We start from the raw sequence: 26660 nt of genomic DNA, 5'->3' as shown, positions 1-26660 counted from the left end.
CCTTGCAGTTCAAGGAACTCTCAAGAGTCTTCTCCAACACCACAGTTCAAAAGCATCAATTCTTCGGCGCTCAGCCTTCTTCACAGTCCAACTCTCACATCCATACATGACCACTGGAAAAACATAGCCTTGACTAGACGGACCTTTGTTGGCAAAGTAATGTGTCTGCTTTTCAATATGCTATCTAGGTTGGTCATAACTTTTCTCCCAAGGAGTAAGCATCTTTTAATTTCATGGCTGCAGTCACCATCTGCAGTGATTTTGGAGCCCCAAAAAATAAAGTCTGACACTGTTTCCACTGTTTCCCCATCTATTTCCCATGAAGTGATGGGACCAGATGCCATGATCTTCATTTTCTGAATGTTGAGCTTTAAGCCAACTTTTTCACTCTCCACTTTCACTTTCATCAAGAGGCTTTTTAGTTCCTCTTCACTTTCTGCCATAAGGGTGGTGTTATCTGCATATCTGAGGTTATGGATATTTCTCCCGGCAATCTTGATTCCAGCTTGTGTTTCTTCCAGTCCAGCGTTTCTCATGATGTACTCCACATATAAGTTAAATAAGCAGGGTGACAATATATAGCCCTGACATACTCCTTTTCCTATTTGGAACCAGTCTGTTCTTCCATGTCCAGTTCTAACAGTTGCTTTCTGACCTGCATATAGGTTTCTCAAGAGGAGGGTCAGGTGGTTTGGTATTCCCATCTCTTTCAGAATTTTCCACAGTTTATTGTGATCCACACAGTCAAAGGCTTTGGCATAGTCAATAAAGCAGAAATAGATGTTTTTCTGGAACTCTCTTGCTTTTTCCATGATCCAGTGGATGTTGGCAATTTGATCTCTGGTTCCTCTGCCTTTTCTAAAACCAGCTTGAACATCTGGAAGTTCACAGTTCACGTATTGCTGAAGCCTGGCTTGGAGAATTTCAAGCATTACTTTATTAGCGTGTGAGATGAGTGCAATTGTGTGGTAGTTTGAGCATTCTTTTGCAATGCCTTTCTCTGGGATTGGATTGAAAACTGACCTTTTCCAGTCCTGTGGCCACTGCTGAGTTTTCCAAATTTGCTGGCATATTGAATGCAGCACTTTCACAGCATCATCTTTCAGGATTTGAAATAGCTCAACTGGAATTCCATCACCTCCACTAGCTTTGTTCGTAGTGATGCTTTCTAAGGCCCACTTGACTTCACATTCCAGGATGTCTGGCTCTAGGTGAGTGATCACACCATCGTGATTATCTGGGTTGTGAAGATCTTTTTTGTACAGTTCTTCTGTGTATTCTTGCCACCTCTTCTTAATATCTTCTGCTTCTGTTAGGTCCATACCATCTCTGTCCTTTATCGAGCCCATCTTTGCATGAAATATTCCCTTGGTATCTCTAATTTTCTTGAAGAGATCTCTAGTCTTTTCCATTCTATTGTTTTCCTCTATTTCTTTGCATTGATCGCTGAGGAAGGCTTTCTTATCTCTACTTGCTATTCTTTGGAACTGTGCATTCAGATGCTTATATCTTTCCTTTTCTCCTTTGCTTTTTGCCTCTCTTCTTTTCACAGCTATTTGTAAGGCCTCCTCAGCCATTTTGCTTTTTTGCATTTCTTTTCCATGGGGATGGTCTTGATCCCTGTCTCCTGTACAATGTCACAAACCTCATTCCATAGTTCATCAGGCACTCTATCTATCAGATCTAGTCCCTTAAATCTATTTCTCACTTCCGCTGTATAGTCATAAGGGATTTGATTTAGGTCATACCTGCATGGTCTAGTGGTTTTCCCTACTTTCTTCAATTTAATTCTGAGTTTGGCAATAAGGAGCATCTAGGGCCTTGCTAAGATGAGCAAGGGGGCACTCTCACCCCCCTTCTGATGTCTATGTTAGAAGCTTTCTCTGTCCCTTTTCATACTTTAATAAAACTCTGTTACACAAAAGCTCTTGAGTGATCAAGCCTGGTCCCTGGTCCCAAAGTTAAATCTTCTTCGGAGATCACGAATCTGACATTGTTCACCATAAACTATCACTGGAAAAGGGGAAACTGCAGACAATAAAAAGATCAGTGGTTGTGGACTTCCCTGGTGGTCCAGTGGCTAAGACTCTGTGCCCCTCACTCAGGGAATCTGGGTTTAATCCCTGATCAGGAAGCTAGACCCCACATGCTGCAACTAAGAACCAGCACAGCCAAATAAGTAAATATTAAAAAAAAAGAAAAAAGATCAATGATTGCTAGGAGTGAGGTGAGGGGTAGAGGCAGGATAAATAGGCAGAGCACAGAGAATTCTTAGGACATTGAATCTATTCTGTGTGATACTATAATGATGGATACATGTCATCATACATTTGTCCAAAATCATAGAAGGCATAGTTCCAATAGTAACACCTAATGTAAACTATAGACTGTGGGTGGAAATGGTGTGTCAAAGTACTTTAGTTGATTATAACAAACGTACTACTTTTGTGCAGGATGTTGACAGTGGGGAGGCTGTGCATGCTCTGGGCAAGAAACTTTCTGTACTTTTGATTCAATTTTGCTGTGAACCTAAAACTGCATTAAAAAATAAAGTCTTTTTAAAAAAATGGTATCTTTCTTCCATCGAACTGCTTTGTATCTTTGTCAAAAATCAGAATGGATTCTGTTGGTCTATTTCTGGGTTCTCTGTTCTGTCCCGTTGAGCTATTTGTTTATCTTTCTACCAATACCACATAGCCTTTATTACTATCATCTTGATTGTTGTTTTTGTTTAGCTGATAAGTCATGTCCTACTCTTTACACTATATTCCCTGGTGGCTCAGAGGTTAAAGTGTCTGCCTCTAATATGGGAGACCTGGGTTCGATCCCTGGGTCAGGAAGATCCCCTGGAGAAGGAAATGGAAACCCACTCCAGTATTCTTGCCTGGAGAATCCCATGGATGGAGGAGCCTGGTGGGCTACAGTCCATGGGGTTGCAAAGAGTCGGACACGACTGAGCGACTTAACTTACTCTTTACAACCCCATGGACTGCAGCCTGCTGGGCTCCTCTGTCCATGGTATTTCCCAGGCAAGAATACTGGAGTGGGCTGCCATTTCCTTCTTCAGGAGATATTAATAGGAATTGTGTTAAACCTGAATATTAATTTGGAAAGAATTGCCATCTTTACTATGCTAAGTGTTCTGGTACACAAATACAGTATGTCTCTACATTTATTTGGGTCTTCTTTGATTTCTATCATCAGGATTTTGTAACTTTTGGTACACAGATCCTGTACATGGTTTGTTTAGATCTTACCTGAGTAATTTCCTTTGGCATAATTGTAAATGGTATTACATTTTAAATTTTGGTTTATGTTTATTATTAATACATAGCAATGTGCTTGGTTTCTTTGTGTTGCTCTTATATTTTGCAAATTGATAAACTCATTTGTTAGTTCTAGGAGTTTTTTGTAGATTCCTTGAGATTTACCATCTGTACAATCAAGTCATCTACAAATAAGGATAGTTTTATTTCTTCCTTTCCAATCTGCATGCTTTTCATTTCTTCTTTCAGCCTTATTGCAGCTGTTACAGCTTCTGAGGTGCTGCTGAATAAGGTGGTGAGAATAGACATTTTGCCTTGTTTCTGATTCTAGAAGGAAATCTTTCAATCTTTTACCATGGTTAAATTTAAAATTTCAGTTTTGCTAAAGCGCTGTCACAGGAAGTTTCTTGAGAGATGAGGAAAGGAATATCTCTACATCTCACACACATGTCATACTTCCCAAGCTATGCTGTCACCCGGCTCTGTGCTTTCAGTCTGACACACTCTCTGGTATGTTCCACTGGTTTCCTCTGAGTTCTTTAAGTCAGAGTCTTCACATTAAGAATTGGACTATCAAGAAGTAGACAACTCTTGGCACATTTCAGTTTCTGTAGCAGTGTAGAAAAAGTAAACAGTTTCTATCCAGACCTTTATCAGTCGTGCTGGAAATCCTCCCCACTGAGCACTGACATAGTCAAAGCAGGACATAGGCTTCATGTCCCAAACAGGCTTCCTAAATCCAGGGCTACAGCTTGGAGAACACTCAGAGGTGGGAATCTGAACAGTAACAAGGAAAAAGTTCATAAGGGATTAAATAATACAGGAAAAGTAAAGAAGGCAGCAGTAGGAGAATATGAATGTTCAACTATGTATATCCAAGGACTTGCCTGCTAGTCCAGTGGTTAAGACTCCATGCTCCCATGCATGCATGCACGATAAGCCACTTACAGAAACTCCCCGAGGAGGAGGTGCCACCTCTCCCACACTCAGGGAGCAGTCCTGGGGTTCCCTTTCTCCTCTCCAGTGGCGGCAGTGCCTATTCAACCAACAAGTATCTACAAACTTCGGACTCCAGGATGGGGTGATTGACATAAGCCCTGAGAGGCAGAGAGTTCTGCAACATGGACCAGCAAGCAGCACAGTGGCTGAGCCCTCATCTGGATCAGCCCTAGGGGTAGGAAAATCTGAGCACCAGAGAAAGGAAGCAAGGTACAAGCTCATATAATCAACCAATGAGAGCTAGTCCAGAATGTTGAATCCTAGTTTTAAGGATGGGGACGGAGAAGGATGGAGACCAGAACCCACCTTAGGTCATTTGAAATTGTTATTCAAAACTAGAAACATGACTGGGGCTTACCAGATTGGGTATAACTGGGACTTACCAGGTTTGGTACAGCAGTATTCTGGCAGTGGCAGCAGCAGAAACCCAATTGTCTTACTTTCCTCTTAACCTCAGCCCCAATCTGCTCCACTCGAGTCCCAGAGAAGACGGGACTGTGACCCACCTTTCTACTCTTGCCTTTTCACTCTGTCCTCCATCTCCTGGTTTGTAAAGCCTTCAGTGTAGCTGGGATGAGAATGCTTGCCATGACCTTTTGGAGACTCAGTGGTGCAGACTCTGGTTGGGAATGTATTAACCATATTTTCTTATTTTCTGTGGTCCTAGGTGCTCTGGCATCTGACCCCTCATTGCCCCTCCCAGGGTGAGCCAGTTCTTAGAAATAGCAAAGAATTCCATTCAGAGGGCATCTTTCAGATGCAAAAGAACTAATCCAAAGCCCGTATGAGCACCACCACCACCACCCGCCCTCAACCACCATCTTTATTGAACTCTCATGTGCCAAACTAGTCTTTCTACTGCCCTAATCATCCCATGGTCAGATACCAAACAACCAGTGAAAGCCAAAACACCGCAGAGACTGCTGAAATTATTCAAACTAACCAGTCACCCACTCCTTCCCATGGAAACCACAATAGAAGCTTTTCCCCATGATTTCCCCTCACTCCTGCCTCCTGGCCAACCCTGGTGTTTCCCCATGTGGCCCCGCATGATGTGGTATAACCAGTCCTCTCGAGAACTGTGAGTAATAAACTATCTTTTCTTTCTTTCATCCTTCTTTTTCTTTTCCTTTTTTTTTTTTTTTTTTTTTGCCACACCAAGGTCCATGAGGGATCTTAGTTCCCCAATCAGGAATTGAACCCGCATCCCCTACAGAGGAAGCACGGAGTCTTAACCACTGGACTGCCAGGGAAGTCCCCAAACTATTTTTTCAATAGCAATCTTCTCCTCTCTTTAGGCCTCACCATGCCTAAAGAATAGTAAAACCTACATTTTAAAAACAGAAGAGAGAGGTGGGAAGTGCTATGGGAGAGAGAGGAGAAAATAGAGGAGAGGAAAGAGGGAGAAATTGGAAGTAAGGAAGTATCACTGTCTGCATTTGCCATCTTCCTCCTCTCTCCTCCCTCCACCTTTCCCCTGGGCTCTATCTCATTATAGACAATGAATGATCTTTGAACCTAAAGAATGGGGTTTCCCATTTGTATGAAAGACTGAAGAGGAAGTCTTCAGTTAAGGGCAGGAGTGGTTACCAGTTAGGGAACTTGACAGAAAGGGTTATGAGCAGTAGACGATGTCTGAGAAAGCTGCATCCCATGTCCAGGTTCATTTATACAGCCGCAGGCATGAGGGGAGAGGGTTTGCCCTTGGTTAAAACAGAGCCCAGAGAGAAGTCCTGGCACCTCAGCCAAGTCTGTGCATTTCTTTAATCATCCAGAAAAGATGTTTGGAAGGTGGTGGAGAACTTTGAGGATGCTGCAAACATTTTACTTTGAGAAAGAAAGTATAATGACATTTTGGTTGGAGTAGAGCTGGGACTTAAGTGTGTTACTTAAGTATATTGTTTTTGGCCACACTACCTCTAGTTGTCCTCTGAGTCCTGGAATCAATGGCTTCCCGATTCTCAGGGACTAAGACACAGCCCAGCCACTCCCTTTGATTTGCCCTCATTGTAGGAACGCCTGCAGTGCAGGAAGGAGGTAGGACCAAGCCAGACACATACCTGTGAGATGGATTGCCCGAATCCCTGAGGAAAGATGGACTAGAAAGGAAGACAGTGAGAAAACTCACCAGGAGTAGAAGAATTCTGTCACCGGGATCAGTATCAGCCTGGGAGCAGGGGGTATCTGAATCAAAAAGCGTAGTTGATTCCAGATCCAGAGTGATACTGTTCTTGATGTCCCTGGATTCAGCACATACCCACCCTTCAGTGCCTAGGTGTTCTGGGACAGAAAGCACAGGGAAAGAAAACACATAGGAAATTCCTTTGTGGAGATGGAAACAAAGGCTATTTTCTCACAGGCCAGGGAGGAAGAAGAATGTAGAGGCCAATGGACCATAAGAAGGGACAGTGGCACTGTGGTATCCTGGGGATGAAGTAGAGGTCACCAGCAAACCAACAGAATCCACCCAACACCAGAGCAGAATTGCTGATGGAAGCTCCAATTTTAGCTGCAGGACATTGTGACCCTGGTAAGCCTCACCCTCATCATCCTCAGCTTGAGATGCTTAATGGGAACAATGAGGAGGGGACATCACAAGAAAGGCCAGGCATCAGATATGGGGATTTTGGCTTTTCCAGTGTTTATGATTCTTATGGCTCTTCTTCCTTCTTTCTCTCCCACCTCCTTCATCCTTTCTTTCTTCTTTCCCCCTTCATCCTTTCCCTCTTCTCTCTTTATCTCTCCAATTTCTCTTTCTTTTTCCTCTTTCTATTCCCCTTCCTTTCTCTCCATACTTTTCTTTTTTCTTTCCTTCATCTCTCTTCCCTTTCTCTAACCAAACATCCATCACACAATCATGCTGTTCCTGGATTTTTGCTAGGCTTTGGCAAGCACAGAGATAAATTTGTGGCCGAAACCTGTCTCTATCCCTTCTAGCCATCAGTCCCAAGGGACTTTAGTGTGAATGAACAACTGTAATTCAACATGGTTAATACAAGGCCCCAAGGAACCCAGGATTAGAAACACCTAAGAAAGTGTCGCTGCACTTGAGACTTGAAAGGGTGAATAGGAATTAGACAAGTGGAAAAGAGGGCAGCAATGGGGGTTTTGGACATCCCTTAAAAAGGGCACAGCGTGTAGTAGGGGCCTGCAGAGATTAGATCTTGGGGGAACCCCAGATAGGGCAAGTAGATGTAGTTCCCCCAATATCTCCTTTAATCTCACAAATGACACCCAGGTTCAGTGGTCTTGGCAGCGTGGAATGAGATCACTGTCAAGGGGGAGAATCCCTCACTGCTCTTATATTCTCAATTCTGTCACCACTTAAAAACAGGTTTTATCATCAAAACAATACTTTTGCCACTTAGAAATCACGTCACCATTTCCAACATCAGAATTCTTGACTTTGAAATCTTGCTGGTGTGCTGTCTTCTTACATGCATGTCTCTGCAGCCCCAATAAGTTTACACTTTTGTCCCTTTAGAAGATTTCTGTGGGCAGTCTGACCACTGGCTATGAAACAGTACTACTCACTGTGGGCCAGTGTTGGTCCATTAGCATTTGTTAAAGATCTTCACAGAGGTAAAATACAGAAATTGAGTGTTTAGAAACTTTGGTGAAAATGTAACATTGATGTGACATCCAAGCACATAATGTTTTATTGTTTTAAATTTTGTTTTACAAAACCATTGGTTCATGAGGGATTGGAAATTTTATATAAAAACAACAACAAAAACCAAAACCAACCAGTCCTTAAAGGCAGACGATGGTACCAGCAATCACGATTCAGGACCGTGGACAGCACCTCACTCAGTCTCCCAAACCCTGAGTCATCATCATCCCTGCTCCCAGCTCCTGGTGAATGCCCTTTGTGAACAACTAGTTTCTAAATCCAACTGATGCTTTGCAGTTGTTGTCTTAATTGACCTTTCTAAAGTGTTTGCCTTTGTTAACACTTGCATCTGCCATTTTTGTTAAAGACCATTCCCAATGAAGGAACAAAAACTTTCCCCTAGAATTATCAACGGGCCACACTGCTGAAGTGAGGGGACAATTTCTGGTAACTTAAACATATCATTAATCTTAAAATACTGTATTGACATTGATCCTTTGCTTTTCAGTGGGCTATTAGAGGGAAGGGGACAGGTTTTATTCATATTTTTGTCCAGTATGCATCGTAAGGTCTTGCCCAGAGCTTGTGTGAGCAAATGTCTGCTGCTTATCAGCTGGATGACCTTGGGCAAGTATTACTCAACTTTTCTTTGCCACTGCTTCTCCATCTGTTAAATTGGAATCCCATTAGAGTCTACCTTATAAAGTTTTAAAAATATTAATTTAGTTAATACACTTAAAAGTGCTTAAAACAGTGGCTGGCACAGAAGAATAAAAGAATATTATTATTTTCATCATTATTTTATACTGCTGAATAAACCAATGACTATGTATTATTACCAAGTACGAGATAGTGGAGGACTTCATCCCATCACCTGGATAGATTACTGCTTTATATTGACGCTTGGGTCTATACTGCCTACTCAGGGCACTGTGAGCTTTGGAATTCTTGAGATTTGCTATTCCTGGATCCCTATCCTGTCATGTTGGCCCCATTCTCCCACACCTTTCAGTTGTATATTCCCTTTCCTTTTCCAGTTGCATTCCTGATGCCTTCTTTCACTCTGCAGGCTCACCCACAGTCTCTTCTTTTGGTCCCACTGGATAAAGGGTCCCACCTGTGCAAGTGGGCCTGGCAGCTCCTGACCCCTCAGTGATTTGGCCCAATTTACCTCCTCCCTCCCATAAACTTTCTAGTACCTTACCTGTCTACTGCTGCTAGGTAATTCTAGGTCTTTCCACCTAAGTGGTTCTTGCTCCCTCGCTGCTCAGGGAGATTTAACCATTTTTCAGAGCTCGAGTTAAACTTCCGTGTTTGCTAAGTAGCTTCAGTCGTGTCCGATTCTTTGCGATCCTATGGACTGTAGCCCACCAGGCTCCTCTCCGTGGGATTCTCCAGGCTAGAATACTGGAATGGGTTGCCACGCCCTCCTCCAGGGGATCTTCCCAACCCAGAGACGGAATCTGTGTCTCCTTCCTCTTCTGCACTGGCAGGCAGATTCTTTACCACTGCTCCACCTGCGAAGCCCTGAGTCAAACGTACCCTTCCATAAAAGCGACATTTCTCCCTCCCTTTCCTGAACTACTGCCTCAGCCTCTGAATTCCGCAGGGCTTGTATGCAGTTCTCATTCTGTCTCACCATTCCGTCTACCATCACTTCTAACCTCCTTGAGGTTTAGGTGCAGTCACCCATCTCTGGCAACTGCTCTGCACGTTTCAGAGGGCAGTCTCCTTCCTTCCTCTCTCTGCGGCTGTTACCACATCAACAAGATGGCGCTAAGAGCCCCTGCTTCCTTGGGTTTCTGCGAGCATTAAGCGAGGTAAGGCAAGGAAAGCGTTCTAGAGCGCCTTACTGGCAGGCTGGGAGCTCGCGTGGCCCATTTGCAACGCGGGTTCGCGGGAACGCGCCTGGGGCGGGGCCGCGCTGGCGCTCCCGGGATTCGCAGTCTGCGCTAGCTAGTTCGCAGTCTCCGCAGGCGGGACGCGGAGAGCCTCGGACTCGCCTGGGAAAGTGGCGGGGGCTGCGGGACACGAGGCCCTGGGCCCCGCGCCGGTCCCGGGCTGGGATGGGGCCGAGCGAGGGCAGCCGGATTGGCCCTGCCGCTGCTGCTGTGGCAGCTGCTGGCGCTGGCGGGCGGCCGGGGGTGCGTTCTACCTCGAGGTCCGTGAGCTGGAGAAGTGCTTCATTCAGGAGATCCTCGATGTCACCGTGGTCATAGGTCATAGGTGCGCGCGCCAGTCCCGGCTTTGCCCTACCCACAACCCAGAGCCCTGAGAGGGGATGGGAGATGGGGCCCGCGGGATCAGCTCAGGCCCCGGGGAGGGCAGGGATGGGAAACAGGCGGACAGCTGTGTGGTCAAAGCACCCTCTCCATTGCCTGTGCAGGAGTTGGGGACACGGAGGAGGCAAGACTGATCCAGATCCGGGTAACAGCAGAAAAGCAGGGTTGGAGAGGGGAAGAGAGAGGCAGAGGGCTGTGGTCAGGCCCCACAATCAGACCAGATCTTCCTGTTCCTCCGCCCACCACCACCCCGTGACCAAAAGTCCCTGGTGGGCTCTGTGGATGAAGATGCATCTGCCTGTGGATGGGAGATGCATCCAGGCTGCCTCTCCATTAGGTAACTACAAGACCGAGCTATATGCCCTGCTATGGAAAAGTACCAGCCCTCCCCACAGTGGATCAATTTGTTCGTGTTTGTGAAGGACCCTGAGAACAAAGTGAGGCAGGCCTTGACTCCATGCAGGCCCGCCCCCTTCACCCGACCCCTACCCTCGACCCCTGCCCTCCGCGGTCTCCAGTATCAATGCCTAGTCCTCCCTAGCCCTCCGTTTCTTAGACGAGGGACCATCTCCTCACAGGCAGGAGGGCTCAAAGAAGGCCACGCTCTTTGCAAACTGTAGAGTACTGTACTGTATTGGCAGTGCTGGGATCTGAGATTTTCGAACCCAGACCGATGCCTTTTCTCTCACATCCTTCTTCCTGGTCTGGCCAGTGAGGGTCAGAACCTGGGATACCCCAGGCCCTCGGGGCAGCTTCACCTTCACCTCCCAGTCGCCAGGAGAGCACGAGGTCTGCCTTCACCTCAAGTCCACCCGGTTCGCCCTCTTCTATGATGGCAAACTGGTGAGTATGGAGGGGAACATCACCAGTCCTCAGTGTCTCAGTCCCTGGGGTGAGAAGGGGTCTGTAGGTGGTGCCTCTTGATGAGGGCTGGGCTTTCCATGAAGTAAGCCTACAGAGAACAGTTCCTGAAGAATGAGAGGGGACCCAGGAGGGAGCCACTTGGACTTAAAATCATCCCTAGGCCCCCTGCCATCTCTAGAATGAAGCCCAAGCTTCTAATGTGAGATTCAGAGCTGTCCGGCAGCTGAATGCTCCCAGGCTCTTCGTTACCACCTCCCACTGACACAGATCTCCCAGAAGCTTGCTGTCTCAAACACTGAGTCACACCTTGGTTTCTCTGCACATTTTTTCAGTCCCTTCTGTCTTTTGGCCTTGGAACTCCATGCAAGCAGGGCCTTGATCTGGGATTTTGGCACCTGGAGCAGGGCTGTTCCCACATCACTGTGAGGAAATGAACTGCTCAGTTCAGTCAGGCCCAGCCTAGCGTGTGGAAGCTGGGTTTCCTGCAGGTGTTCCCAGACCTCCAACCCTTGGCTCCTCTGCTCCTCAGGCCATTCACTTGGACATGCAGTTGGGTGAACACACCAATGATTATATGGAACTTGCGGCCAATGACAAGCTGACCCTGCTGCATCTGCGCATACAGCCCCTGGTAGAGCAGGTGGAGAAGGTCCAGAAGGAGCAGGAATACCAGAGGGCGAGGCTGGGCCCAGTTGGGACAGCAGATGTGTAACCTCCCAGGGAGTGGCTCTTTCAGCTTTTCCCCTGGAGGTCAGTTCTGTTCTACCAACATGCCTTCCTCCTTCTCCCCTTCTCACAGCGGCGAGAGGAGCACTTCCGGCAGACCAGCGAGAGCGCCAATCAGAGGATGCTGTGGCGGTCCATCCTGCAGACCCTCATCCTTGTGGCCACCGGCACCTGGCAGATGCAGCGCCTCAAGAGCTTCTTTAAAGCCAAGAAGTTGGTGTAAATCAGCCTCAGAGACCAGAGGCCTGGCCTCCAGTCAATCCCCTGCTGCTGAACGATGGGAGGTGGTCTGGCCTGGTCTGTCTCCTGACTTCTCCCATCCTTCCCAAGCCTGAGGGATTTCCTTGTTAACTGGCAGGGGGAGAGAGGATCTCTTTTAGCTGGTTTTCTCAGTTGGGATTTGGGAGGGAATGAGTTTCCAGCTGGAGACACATGGGTGGGAGGAGCTGCTAGCTGAGCAGGAGGGTGGTGAGTGTTATCCCCACTCCCGTGTTAATTAGGATGAGTGAACTATCCCAAGATGGAGAAAATAGGAGTAAATATAAATTATAACTGTCCAATTTTCTGAGCTAAACATTGGTTGCCTCCTATGCTACAATTCGTTCTATGTGGCCAATCAGATGTTTAACATGTGAGGCTTTGGTGGGAGATTGATCCCGAAGTGGATGAGGTGAAAAATGCTTTTATCCCAGAAGCATTAGCAGCATGTGGAACCTTTTCTAGAAAAGTCCCACTTGGGCCCCTCTTTTGGGTAACCTGAGTGCTGGTGGTAATCGTGTGCCCATTGCACCTTCTCTCTCTGGGCTCTAGTCAGGCTCACGTGCCACCTTATTCCAATTACTTGGACTGCTGGGCTGTTCGAGGAATCTGATACGCCCCTCTGTGGTCCTGCTTTTTTTCAGTTGACCTCTGTCTCTCTGTGATTCCATTGGCTTATCTTTTCAGGAGATGCCTGAAGTTCCAAGTCACTGTTTCCATTACATTCAGCATCTCCCGTAACTCAACCTTCACAAGTGCACACAGGTGTGCGTGCGTTCATGCTAAGTCATTTCAGTTATGTTCAACTCTTTGCAACCGTATGGACTGCAGCCTGCCACACTCCTCTGTCCATGGGATTCTCCAGGCAAGAAGACTGGAGTGGGTTGTCATGCCCTCCTCCAGGGGATATTTCTGACCCATGGACAGAACCCACATCTCTTATGTCTATCTGCATTGGCAGGCAGGTTGTTTACCACTGGTACCACCTGGGAAGCCCTGGCACATAGGTATAGATGCCCCCCATTGCTTCTGCCTGATCTAGTCCACATTTTACCAAGCCCTATGCTGGTGGCCCTGTTGCACCATAGTCATCTCTCATGTGAATTTGACATTTTCTGTTATAAAGAAATTCACTGGTTGGCATTTCAATAAATTCACGTCCAAATTGTCAAGACCAGAAGTATTAATAAGAGAGACTCCCCATGGGAAGGGGTGGCTGTCATAGCCCTGGCCCCTGACAGAGACTCACCCTCCCCTGGGATAATCCTGAGGGTGACTACAAGCCTCAGGGGTGTTGCTCACTTGTGCATCTGGCCACAGTTGGCCTCAGAAAATATGAATGAGGCTTAACTGAAGGCTGGGGGCAGGGACCACTGAAGAATAACTCTAACCATAGAATGTGACCTTAGGCTCAATTCCCTCATCTGAAGTTGGTGGGGATGGGGATGGGGAGGGTGCTCTACTCTCTGCTGCAGGGGAAGGAAAGTGACCTAGATGGGCACATTCTTGCCCATGGAACCTGCAGTGTAACACCAAATGAGTCAGAATATTGAACAAGATGCAAGGGTGATGCATACTTCTGAGGAGGAGGGCATTGTGCTAAGGGCAGTATTTCAAGGGTCCTGGTCTAATCTAGTTAGTCCTAGAAGGGTGCTTCTCAGAACTCAGACTCAGGATAGACGTTAGCTGGGGAAAGAATGTTCTGGCTAGAGAGAATAGCAAATACAGAAGCCTAAAACAAAAAAGAACATGGCTATTTGGGGAAACTGAAAGGAGGCCGCTATATCAAAATCCCAGCTCCAGAGAGGCTGCCTGCAGCTTGCTTTCCAAATTATGACTTCATGTCTAGGACTTGCCTCTTCCTCATGATTAACCCTAGAATGACCACACACTTTTCAGAGGGACTCTGTCCTCTGCCCACATAGTTGAGACATTATCCTGTCACTTCGATAGAGAAACAAATCACAAAACAGCAGCAGTGAATGAGCACACGAAAGAGCTGGACAAACACAGTGGAAAGGAGTTTCTTCGTGTCAGCCTCCCCATCCATTTCCACGTGGAAACTTCACAGTCACTCTCTGGGGGAAATGGCACATGTCCCTGATTTAGAGAAGAGAGCCAGCTAGTAAGGGATGGGTCATTCTGAAATGGGGCGAATTCAACTCAGTTCTTGGTGTTCTTTTTTTCTGTTTCGGCTTCTCTGTTCTGGCTACTTTTCTCCAGGTAGAGGAAAGATCACATACAAAGAGGTAAGAGCTGGTCATTTGAATTTCTAGTTTCTTGTGGCTGCCTTAACAAATTACCAACAACAACAAAAGTCTGTTGTCTCACAGTTCTAGACGCCAGAAGTACAGAATCAAGGTGTCAGCAGGGCTACATTCCTTCCAAAGGCTCTTTTTTTTTTTTGCCTTTTATTTTTTATTTTATTTTTTTAATTTATTTTATTTTATTTTTTACTTTACAATACTGTATTGGTTTTGCCATACATTGACATGAATCTGCCACGGGTATACGTGAGTTCCCCAATCCTGAACCCCGCTCAAAGGCTCTTGAAGAGACTCCTTCATCCTTTTCCAGCTGCAGGTGGCTCTAGGCATCCCTTAGCTTGTGTATGCCTTCATCTCCTCCTCTTGTGTCTCCTGTTCTGTGTCTTGGAAGGACATTTTTCATTTGATTTAGGACCTACCAAGGTAATCCAGGATGATCACATTTCAAGGTCCTTGAATTAATTATATCAGCAAAGAATTTTTTTCCATATAAGCTCATATTCACAGGGTCCAGGGATTAGCACATAGGCATATCTCCTGTGGCACCACCATTCAACCCGCAACAGAGAGCAAGACATGCACATATGATAAGATTCCAGGTGATCTAACAAATGGGGTACTCAGAGCTCTCAGAATTCAGTATGGGGTGAGACCTGGGTGGGTGGATGGATGAATAGGAAGAGGGATGCCAAGATCTTTATAAAGGAAACAGTACATAAGGAAAACATTGAAAGATAAATGGTTTGCATATGGGGAGGATAGAGAAGAAATTTCAGTTTGGGGCAGTGGAGCCTATAAAGATGCAAATGTATAAAGGATTTCAATATAATTTAACATATAATCCAGTACCCATGAATATATAACACTGTAAGACAAAGACTTTGAAAAAGAAAGGAATTGGGAAGAGAAGTGTAGCATGGTGAAAACAGGAAGAAAGTTAGATCAAACAACAGATGAAAGTGAATATACTTTTCTATTGCATCACCAAGTCTTGTCCAGCTCTTTGCAACGTGGTGGACTGCAGCACACCAGGCTACCCTAACCCTCACCATCTCCTGGAATTTGCTCAAATTCATGTCCATTAAGTCAGTGATGCCATCCAACCATCTCATCCTCTGTCGCCCCCTTCTCCTCCTGTCATCAATCTTTCCCAGTGTCAGGGTCTTTTCCAATGAGTCGGCTGTTTGCATCAGGTGGCAAAAATATTGGAGCTTCAGCATCAGACCTTCCAATGAGTATTCAGCGTTGATTTCCTTTAAGATTGACTGGTTTGATGTCCTTGCTGTCCAAAGGACTTTCAAGAGTCTTCCCCAGCACCACAATTTGAAAACATCAGTTCTTCAGTGCTCAATCTTCTTTATGGTCCAGCTTTCGCATCCATACGTAACTACTGGAAAGACCATGCTGCTGCTGCTGCTAAGTCACTTCAGTCGTGTCCGACTCTGTGCGACCCCATAGACAATAGCCCACCAGGCTCCCCTGTCCCTGGGATTCTCCAGGCAAGAACACTGGAGTGGGTTGCCATTTCCTTCACCAATGCATGAAAGTGAGAAGTGAAAGTGAAGTCGCTCAGTCGTGTCCGACTCTTAGCGACCCCATGGGCTGTAGCCTTAACTGTACGGACCTTTGTTGGCAAAATGATGTCTTTGCTTTTTAATATACTGTCTAGGTTTGTTGTAGCTTTCTTGCCAAGAAGCAACTGTCTTCTAATTTCTTAATTGCAGTCACCATCCACAGTAATTTTAGAGCCCAAAAAGAGGAAATCTGTCAATGCTTCCACCTTTCCCCCTTCTATTTGCTATGGAGTGGTGGGACCAGATGCCATGAGCTTAGTTTTTTTAAGACCGAGTTTTAAGCTGGCGTTTTCACTTTCCTCTTTCACCTTCATCAAGAGGTTCTTTAGTTCCTCTTTGCTTTCTGCTATAAAGTGGTATCATCTGCATATCTGAGGTTGCTGATATTTCTCCTGGCAATCTTGATTCCAGCTTGTAACTCACCTAGCCTAGCATTTCACGTGATGTAGTCTGCATATAAGTTAAATAAACAGGGTGACAATACACAGCTTTGTTGTACTCCTTTCTCAATTTTGAACGAGTCAGTCATTCCATATAACATTCTAATTGTTGCTTCTTGACCTGAAAACAGGTTTCTCAGGATGCAGGTAAAAGTGGTCTGGTATTCCCATTTCTTTAAGAGTTTTCCACAATTTATTATGATCCACACAGTCAAAGGCTTTAGCTAGTTAATGAAACAGAAATAGATATTTTTGTGGAATGCCCTTGCTTTCTCTGATCCAGCAGATGTTGGCAATTTGATCTCTGAGGTTCCTCTGCCTTTTCCAAACCCAGCTTGAACATCTGGAAGCTCTCAGTTCACGTACTGCTGAAGCCTAGCTTGAAAGATTTTGAGCATAACCTTACTAGCATGGGAGATGAGTGCAATTTTACAGTAGTTTGAATATTCTTTAATACTGCCTTTCTTGGGAATTGGGATGAAGATTGACCTTTTTCAGTCCTGCTGGATTTTCCAAATTTGCTGACATATTGAATGCAGTACTTTGATAGCTTCATCTTTTAGGATTTGAAATAGCTCTGTGGAATTCCATCTCCTCCACTAGCTTTATTGGCAGCAGTGCTTCGTAAGGCCCACTTGACTTTGCATTCCAGGATGTCTGGCTCTGGGTGAGTGACCACATCATGCTTATCTGGGTCATTAAGATCTTTTTCGTATAGTTCTTCTGAGTATTCTTGCTATCTCTTCTTCATCTCTTCTGCTTCTATTATGTCTTTACCATTTCTGTCCTTTATTGTGCCCATCTCTGGATGAAATATTCCTTTGACATTTCCAGTTTTCTTGACGAGATCGCTAGTCTTTCCCCTTCTGTTGTTTTCCTGTATTTCTTCGCATTGTTCATTGAAGAAGGCCTTCTCATCTCTCCTTGCTATTCTCTGGAACTCTGCATTTAGTTGAGTGTACCTTTCCCTTTCTCCCTTGCTTTTCACTTCTCCTCTTTCCTCAGCTATTTCTAAAGCCTCCTCAGACAACCACTTTTGCATTTCTTTTCCTTTGGGATGATTTTGTTCACTGCCTCCTGTACAATAAATATTATGAACCTCTGTCATTGTTCTTCAGGCACTCTGTTTACTAGATCTAATCTCTTGAATCTATTTGTCACCTCCACTGTATATTCATAGGGGATTTAATTTAAGTTATACCTGACTGGCCTAGTGGTTTTCCCCACTTTTGTTAGTTTAAGCCTGAATTCTGCTATAAGGAACTCATGATCTGAGTCACAGTCAACTTCAGATCTTGCTTTCGCTGACTGTATACAACTTCTACATCTTCAGCTACAAAGAATATAATAAACCTGATTTTAGTATTGTCCATTTGGTGATGTCCATGTGTAAAGTCATCTCTTGTGTTGTTGAAAAAGGGTGTTATGCTATGACCAGTGCATTCTCTTGGCAGATTTCTGTTAGCCTTTGCCCTGCTTCATTTTGTACTCCAAGGCCAAATTTGCCTTTTACACCAGGTATCTCTTGACTTCCTATTTTTGCATTCCAATCACATTGATGAATAGGATATCTTTTCTGGGGTTAGTTCTAGGAGGTCTTGTGGTCCTCATAGAATTGATCAACTTCAGCTTCTTCAGCTTTGGTGTTTGGGGCATAGACTTGGATAACTGTGATGTTGAATGGTTTGCCTTGGAAACGAACAGAAATCATTCTGTCATTTTTGATGTTGCACCCAAGTACTGCATTTCTGACTCTTCTGTTGATTATGAGGGCTACTCCATTTCTTCTACATGATTCTTGTCCACAGTAGTAGATATAATGGTCATCTGAATTAAATTTACCCATTCCCATCCATTTTAATTCACTGATTGCTAAGATGTCAATGTTTACTCTTGCCATTTCCTGCTTGACCACATCCAATTTACCTTGATTTGTGGACCTAACATTCCAGGTTCCTATGCAATACTGTTCTTTTCAGCATTGGGTTTTTTTTCATCACCAGACACCCACAACTGAGCGTCATTTCCTTTTTGGCCCAGCTGCTTCGTTCTTTTTGGAACTATTAGCGGTTGTCTTCTGCTCTTCCCCATTACATACGGGACACCTTCCAACCTTGGGGGCTCATCTTTCAGTGTCATATCTTTTTGCCTTTTTCTGCAGCTCATAGGGTTTTCACGGCAAATATACAGGAGTGGTTTGCCATTTCCTTCTCCAGTGGATCACATTTTGTCAGAACGCTCCATTATGACCTGTCTGTCTTGGGTGGCCCTGCACAGCATGGCTTCATTGAGTTATGCAAGCCCCTCTGTCACAACAAGGCAGTGATCCATGAAGGGGGAATACACTTACTGCAAGTTAGACAACTAGAAGTAGGCTGTTATCAGAGGCTGCAGATGGGTGACCTGAAAATATATTGTTTATCTTTTTCTGGTTAATTTTTTTCCAAATTATTTGACAACAGTAACAGTATCACAGTTTCTGTAATATAAATTTTGGGATATATTGGACAGGCAAACTAGTTGGATGAAGGAGCTTGGAGCTGTTTTGTAACACTTGACTTGACATAAATATGAGAAAATGACAGCTGTACATATCCAGGAGGCATGATAAAGATTATGAGGAAGGAGTGGGCCTCTCTCCCTGAAGAACACTGTCTTAGACAATCACTCATAGATATGAGAGGTTTTGTGGAAGTCCAGGTTTCCAGAAGAGAAATTCCAGCACATAGTTGGAGCAGAAAAATATACATTTGAACACATTGGAGAGGCTAAGAGGAACAGTTTGACTGCACCTGCATCACTTGTCCTCCAAACTGACACACCTCATTGCCAAGGAATCATTTCAGTGATTTCTCCAGCAGGTTAAAGTGAGAGTGTGTGAATGAGCACCTAACTTCCCCAGCACTGTGGGATCATGCCAAAGAACCCATTTCTCTCTTGTTCCATCCAGAGTGCTGAGTTGTGAGCTACATGACTGGGGGTGGAAAGAGGCTGGGAGAGAGCAGATAGGATTCTCAGAGGACCTTAAAGGGACATGGATCCTACTGAATGTCATGAACTCCATTTAGAAGTCTGCCCACAAGCTGCTGAGGACACACTCCCTCCAGATGACTTACATGTACTGCCAATGGTCCATGTGTCTCATCGACACACCTCCACCCTGTGTCTTACCTCCCTGCATGCACTCCTGATGGTGATGAGAATAAGTTCAGGCGGAAAACGGTGGGCATGTGTAGAAAGCTGGCCTAAATCTGCTGGCCAGGGAGAGATCACAAGCTTGAGCTTTAGCTCTACCCTTCGAAAAGCAAAAGGGAGTCTGTCAGCCTCTGGTCTGGTGCCTTACAGGATAGAGAGAAGCTTAAGATTTCTGCCACAAGAGGGAACAAGGACTATTCCCTATGGACTAGGTTGGTCATAACTTTCCTTCCAAGGAGTAAGCGTTTTTTAATTTCATGGCTGCAATCACCATCTGCAGTGATTTTGGAATCCAAAAAAATAAAGTCTGACACTGTTTCCCCTGTTTCCCCATCTATTTCCCATGAAGTGATGGGACTGGATGCATTCAGTTCAGTTCAGTTCAGTCCAGATGCATCTGCTGCTGCTGCTGCTGCTGCTGCGTCGCTTCAGTCGTGTCCAACTCTGTGCGACCCCACAGATGGCAGCCCAACAAGCTCCTCTGTCCCTGGGATTCTCCAGGCAGGAATATTGGAGTGGATTGCCATTTCCTTCTCCAATGCATGAAAGTGAAAAGTGAAAGTGAAGTCACTCAGTCGTGCCCGATTCTTAGCGACCCTACAGACTGCAGCCTACCAGGCTCCTCCGTCCATGGAATTTTCCAGGGAAGAATACTGGATTGGATTGCCATTGCCTTCTCCGATGCATCAGGGACATGCAAATCATAACCATATGAGATACCACTTCACACTCATCAGAGTGGCTATAATTTTTTAAATGGTAAAGCAACACATGATGATGCAGGTGTGGAGAAACTGGAACCCTCACACATTGCTGGTGAAAATATAAACAGAACAGAGGCTGTGGAAAACAGCCTCCTTAAAAAGGTAACATAGAGTTACCACATGGCCAAAAATTCTACTTCTAGACAATTTAAAAGATATGTTCACACAAAAACTTGTATCTCAGTGTTCATAGCAGCATTATTCCTAATAGTCAAAAAAAAAAAAAAAAGGAAACAACCCAAACAAATATGCATCACCTGATTAACAGATAAACAAAATGTGAAATATCTGTACCATGTGCTATTAGTCAGTAGTGAACGAATAATAATGAAGAGCTGACACATGTTAACACATGGGTGAGATTTGACAACATTAAGCCAAGGGAAAGAAGCCAGACACAAAAGGCCACATATTGTATGATTCCATTTATATGAAATGTCCAGAATAAGCAAATCCATAGAAACAGGAAGTCGATTAATGGTTTCCAGGGGCTGGGTCTGAGGAGTCATGAGGACTAACAGCTTAATGGGTGGGGTTGCTTTTAGGTAATAAAATGTTCTAGAATTAGATAGTGATGATGGTTGCACAATTTTGTGAATATACTAAAAAGCTTTGAATTGCATACTTTTAAAAGTTTAAAATGGTTACTTTTATGTTATATGAATTTTATCTCAATCTTTAAAAACCTAAACATTTTTATGATACTGGACTACACAATGACTTGAGTAATAATGGTAATAGAACCAGAAAACAATGGGCATCACCTCTTTACTGAGCATTGGTAATCATCAAGAAAGAAACTAACCTTTCCTGAATAAATTGCATTCCAGGACAGCCAAATACCTTTCATTGATAAAGGAAAGTTCTTCCCTATAGAAATGTTGCAGGTAATAAATGTGGAAGAAAGGATGTTAGAAAAAGAATTAGAAAAGTAACCTCCTTGCCACCCCTACTGCAGTAACTGATTAAGGGAATAACCGACGGATGAAGCATTTGGTTGAGAGATTGATGGGTAACTTCACAATGGAGGGATCAGACTGAACTCATTGATTCCCTATGCCCCCAGGTTCCAATATGCTGACCAGACTTCTGATGAGGTTATCTTGCTATAAAGAGTCGAACTTGGCTCTAATTAGGCTTCTAGAAGGTATTTCCATTTGTAGGTATTTAAGAAATCAAAGTAAAAGTTAAATCACACTCTAAGGAAGAAAATAGGTCTCCCAGGAGCAGAGTTTGACCCTAGGATTCTCTTTTTGAGAGCAAGTGCTCCCAAAAGAAACCTGCAGGAAAGTGAGGGAGGCAGAGTAGAACAGGGGAAGAAGCTAAGAAAATGAGTGCTTTCCAAAAAAGAAACCAGAACTGAAAGAGACACGTGTACCTCAGTATTCATTGCAGCACTGTTTACAATAGCTAGGACATGGAAGCAACATAGATGCCCATTGGCAGATGAATGGACAAGGAAGTTCTGGTACATACACACAACGGAATATTACTCAGCTAAGAAAAGGAACACATTTGAGTCAATTCTAATGAGGTGAATGAAACTGGAGTCTATTATACTGAGTGAAGTAAGTCAGAAAGAGAAACACCAATACAATATATTATTGCATATATATGGAATTTAGAAAGATGTTAATGATGATCCTATATGCAAGGCAGCAAAAGAGACACAGATGTAAAGAACAGATTTGGTCTATGTGGGAGAAGGCGAGGGTGGGATGATTTGAAGGAATAGCATTGAAACATGTATATTACTATATGTAAAATAGAAGACCAGTGCAAGTTCACTGCACGAAGCAGGGCACTGAAAGCTGGTGCTCTGGGACAACCCAGAGGGATGGGGTGGGGAGGGAGGTGGGAGGGCCTTCAGGGTGGGGACACGCATGTGTGCCCATGGCTGATTCACATCGATGTATGGCAAAAACCACCACAATGTTGTAAAGTAATTATCCTCCAATTAAAATAAATTAATTTTTTAGAAAAAGCCAAAGTGCTTTCAGCTGAAGCCAAGGCTCTGCCTAATCTCCAGGAAAGCTCTAGAACATGAGCACCACTACAGTACTGTCCCACCTCAGGTCAGAAAGTTAGGTTTCAGTTGTTGCTGTTGTTTTGTCGCTAAGTCCTTTCCAGCTCTTTTGCAAACCCATGGACTATAGCCCGCCAGGCTCCTCTGTCCGTGGGACTTCCCATGCAAAAGCACTGGAGCGGGTTGCTGTTTCCTTCTCCAAGGGATCTTCCTGATGCAGGGATAGAACCCGTGTCTCCTGCATTGGCAGGTGGATTCTGTACCACTGAGCTATCTAGGAAGCCCAGGCTTCAGCACCCCTGTCAGTCTTTGTCTGTGAGCCATGAGGAGAGTGAGCTCAGATTGACCAATTTCTAGCAGCAGTTCCCTTGAGTAGAAGGCCCCTTGTGAACCCTTAGCATCCCACATTCACTGTAGCCCTGTAGCCAAAAGTTGGGTGTGCCAGGAAAGAGAACCTGGGCAGGGCAGCAAAACCATCAGCTATACAAACAGATTGAGAGCCATGGACAGTGTCATGGGTGTAGAGGACACCCAGTGTCAGCAACACTGGCCACTGACCCAGAATAAAAGGGAGAGCACTGTCCATCAAAACAGACTTAAGAGATATCACAACCAAATGTTGGGCTTTACATAACAAACCATAGCAAAAATACACCAAACAGATTCAACTATGAACTAATGTTAGCTGATACCAAAGAACCATTGTTAATTTCATTAAGTATGATAATGGCACTATGGTATGAAAGTAACTATCATATTTTTGACATACCAAGGTATTTAGAGGTAAAATGACAAAAACGTCTGAGATTCGCCTTAAAATACTTCAGCCAAAAAAAAAAGTGACAGAGTAAATAAAGCATAATCAGTAATTATTCAGTCTAGAGAATGGGTACATGTGAGTCTAAAGGAGGAAACCGAACAGGTTCTATCTTGAAAGCAGGACTCCATCGTGGGCTGGACTGTGGACTTTGAGCTATATGCCCAGTATCTCTGGAAACGACATACCAACTGGAAAACCAGGCCCCCGGAAGGAAGAGCCCCAGGGCTCTCCATTGCTAAAAGAATACCCTAATTATCTGTGTAACTGAATAGAATCATATGTTCTATTATGCTTATTGGGGTATGACCATAGGCCTATTGATAATTGTCCACTGTTAACTACCTAGGCTTAAGGCATATGCTGCTACTGCTGCTGCTAAGTCGCATCAGTTGAGTCCGACTCTGTGTGACCCCATAGATGGCAGCCCACCAGGCTCCTCTGTCCCTGGGATTCTCCAGGCAAGAATATTGGAGTGGGTTGCCATTTCCTTCTCCAGTGCATGAAAGTGAAAAATTAAAGTGAAGTTGCCCAGTCGTGTCCAACTCTTCGAGACCCATGGACTGTAGCCTACCAGGCTCCTCCATTCACGGGATTTCCCAGGTAAAAGAACTGGAGTGGGTTGCCATTGCCTTCCCCATAAGGCATATGAATCATGGGTTAACTTTGATTGTCAGGGAATTTGGGGAGGTGGGTTTGTGCACGTACACTTAGGGGATATAAGATTTTCACAAAAACTAGCTGGGGTCCTTGGCTAAGAGGAGACTCTGCCTGGGGCCCGCCGGTGTAATAAACTGTGCTCCACTATCAGCATTGTGCTTCTGAGTGAGTTTGTTTCCCAGAATGCGTGGCTACAACAAATCCACCATTATATTTCTTTACTTGTGTATGTTTTCAGGGATAAATGAATCAGACCTGATTAAACACAACTCTTCGACCACCACCCACTCTTTTCCAGTTCCAGGAAAATTCCTAGATATTCTCCTCCCTCTGTCTGTGACTTTGGGACTGGAAGAACTGACAGCAGGCAGTCATGAACCCCTGCACAGAGAGAATCCTAACCCGGGCTCCCAAAGCTCCCTCTCCAGCTCTTCCCAGGCCCCTGCTTGGCCTCCTTCCTCATTGGGCCCCAAAGAGCCTCTCGCCAAAGGAGAGGCAAGACACCTCACTATCTCAGGAGCCACATCCCTGCCCACCTGATGCTTCCTCCACACAGCAGTTACCTGCCTTGAGTCAGTAGTCAAATCCTTTGCTGAAGGCTGCAGAGCAAGGCTGAGGGCTCAGCACCAAGGCACCCTTAACTAATCTCACCTAAGCCTCCTAGACCCGCCTCGGCACTGAGGGAGGCAAGAACACCCTGCCCAGCTCAGAGGGTACCTGCCCTCTACCTGCCACAGGCCATGCAGGCCTCCAGTCTCCATCCCTAAACAGAAAGGAAAAGTAGAACTGGAAGCAGGCCTGGAGGACTTGTCCTGGAAGTTGAGGGTTTTGGAGGGAGGAAGGAGAAGCAAGGAAGTGGGACGGGCAGATGGAGAATGCCTTCCATCCTGGAGAAAAGGCCCGATGAACTGCAGGAAAGGAGAGCAGAGCCTGTGCTTCCTTTTCTATGTCCCTACCTTTCAGTCTTTTGTTTATTCTTAAAACAGACTAGCGCTGAACAAGAAGCTGCCCCTAACTTTGACAATGAGGTGCAGATGACTAACACCCTCTCTTAGGAGAAGAGCTTCTGGGGGCTTGGAGAGACAATTGCATAAAGAGAACTATGTCCAGGAGTCAGTGCCATATTGGGGGGTGACTGGTGTGCTCTGGGCACCCAGAGGAGGCACGGAAGTAACCCTTCACTGTAGGGTGGGTCTGGAAATTTCCCAGGCATAGAGCAGAAGCTAAAAGCCACAGCCCTAGAACTTCCAGTGATGGTGAGTGGTGATACGCCCAAACAGGACTGCAACAGGGCAACATGCAGAGTTGCACGATGGGACAGCAGCACTGGGACACTCCGATGTAGGCTCTGCACCAGGAGGCTCAGGCTAAGGGAGAATGAGGGGCAAGAGGGGAGGGGAGCCAGGTTACAGTGAAGCTGGGGGCAGGAGGAGGCTGTGAAAAGGCTGCCGTGAGGACAGTAGTAGCTGTTTCACAAGGGCAGGTAGGTGAACACCAAGCAGAGTGGTGACGGAGACCAGATGGCCTGGAGAACTGGCTCTGCTGAACTAGAAAGCACAAGGCTGAGAGCCCTGGGCATTGTGACTTCAGGTATTATTGTTGCACAGAAGCCAGTTCTGACTCTGTGTTGGAACAGTTTCTTTGACTTGCTTGTCACTGCTTTTGTTATTAGAATCATACAGAATGGTTTGCCTCAGAGAATTCTGACCCTCTGCCTGACTCTTAACTAAAGTGCCTTTGTTCAGAATCCTGTCCACCTGTGGCAGGAAGGAAGAAATGAACACATCCTCTGCCTGAGGCTTGCTGTTCTAGGAGATGTTTGCAAGATGAATGGCCTTTTTACTTGGCTTCCTCACCTCCCTGCCATCTCTGATCTATAAAAGAACCTGGCATCCAGCCCCCATAAGATGGTTATTTTGGAGTGTCCCTGGTGGTTCAGATGGTAAAGAATTTGCCAGCAATGTGGGAGACCTGGGTTCAATTCCTGGGTTGGGAAGATCCTGTGGAGAAGGGAACAGCTTCCTGCTCCAGCATTCTTGCCTGGAGAATTCCATGGGCAGAGAAACCTGGCAGGCTACAGTCCATGGGGTCGCAAAGAGTCGGAGATGACTGAATGACTTTCACTTCACTTTAGCCTGCTATCTTCTTGGTCAGACAGCTCCGCGAATTGTCTCTTTCTTGCCCCAACCCCTCGTGTCTTGGATTCATTGGCCTGTTGTGTGGCGAACAGACGACCTTGGACTCGTAACATTACCAGCCTCTAAACAGTGGAAACAGGGTCAGACTTTATTTTGGGGGGCTCCAAAATCACTGCAGATGGTGATTACTGCCATGAAATTAAAAGACGCTTACTCCTTGGAAGCAAAGTTATGAACAACCTAGATAGCATATTCAAAAGCAGAGATATTACTTTGCCAACAAAGGTCCGTCTAGTCAAGGCTATGGTTTTTCCAGCGGTCATGTATGGATGTGAGAGTTGGACTGTGAAGAAAGCTGAGTGCCGAAGAATTGATGCTTTTGAACTCCGGTGCTGGAGAAGACTCTTGCGAGTCCCTTGGACTTGTTAGGTAGGTAGAACAGGGAAAAGGAGTCCGAAATGGCGGTGGCTACAAGACAAGGAAGGGGAAAGCCCGCGAAAATGAAACAAAAGAAGGTCCAAGGACCGGAGTTAGGACCTCAGGTAAAACAAACAACACTCCTGGCCGGCCCAATTTACATAGGACAGGCCCAGGGAGAGATAAACAGATAAATAGAAGAGCCAAAGCTCTCTCTCTCTCTCCCGCATGCTGGGGCGCTCTTCTCCTCGTGTCTTTGGATCGACGTGCCCTCATGCCTCGAAGAAGGATTTTCCTGCTATCTTCTAAATAAAATAGAGCTGTAACAATGAGCTGTAACACTGAGCTGTAACA

General features: G+C 45.3%; 1 pseudogene; it reads left to right on the top strand.

Moving 5' to 3' along the window:
• Positions 1 to 4608: 4608 nt before the first annotated feature.
• Positions 4609 to 11973, top strand: LOC138086234 (transmembrane emp24 domain-containing protein 9-like; annotated as a pseudogene).
• The last annotated feature ends 14687 nt before the right edge of the window (positions 11974 to 26660 follow it).

This window comes from Capricornis sumatraensis, chromosome 9 (genome assembly GCF_032405125.1).
Source record: "Capricornis sumatraensis isolate serow.1 chromosome 9, serow.2, whole genome shotgun sequence".
Taxonomy (NCBI): domain Eukaryota; kingdom Metazoa; phylum Chordata; class Mammalia; order Artiodactyla; family Bovidae; genus Capricornis; species Capricornis sumatraensis.
Note: the sequence above shows the minus strand (reverse complement) of the source record. Positions and strands in the feature narration are given on the sequence as shown.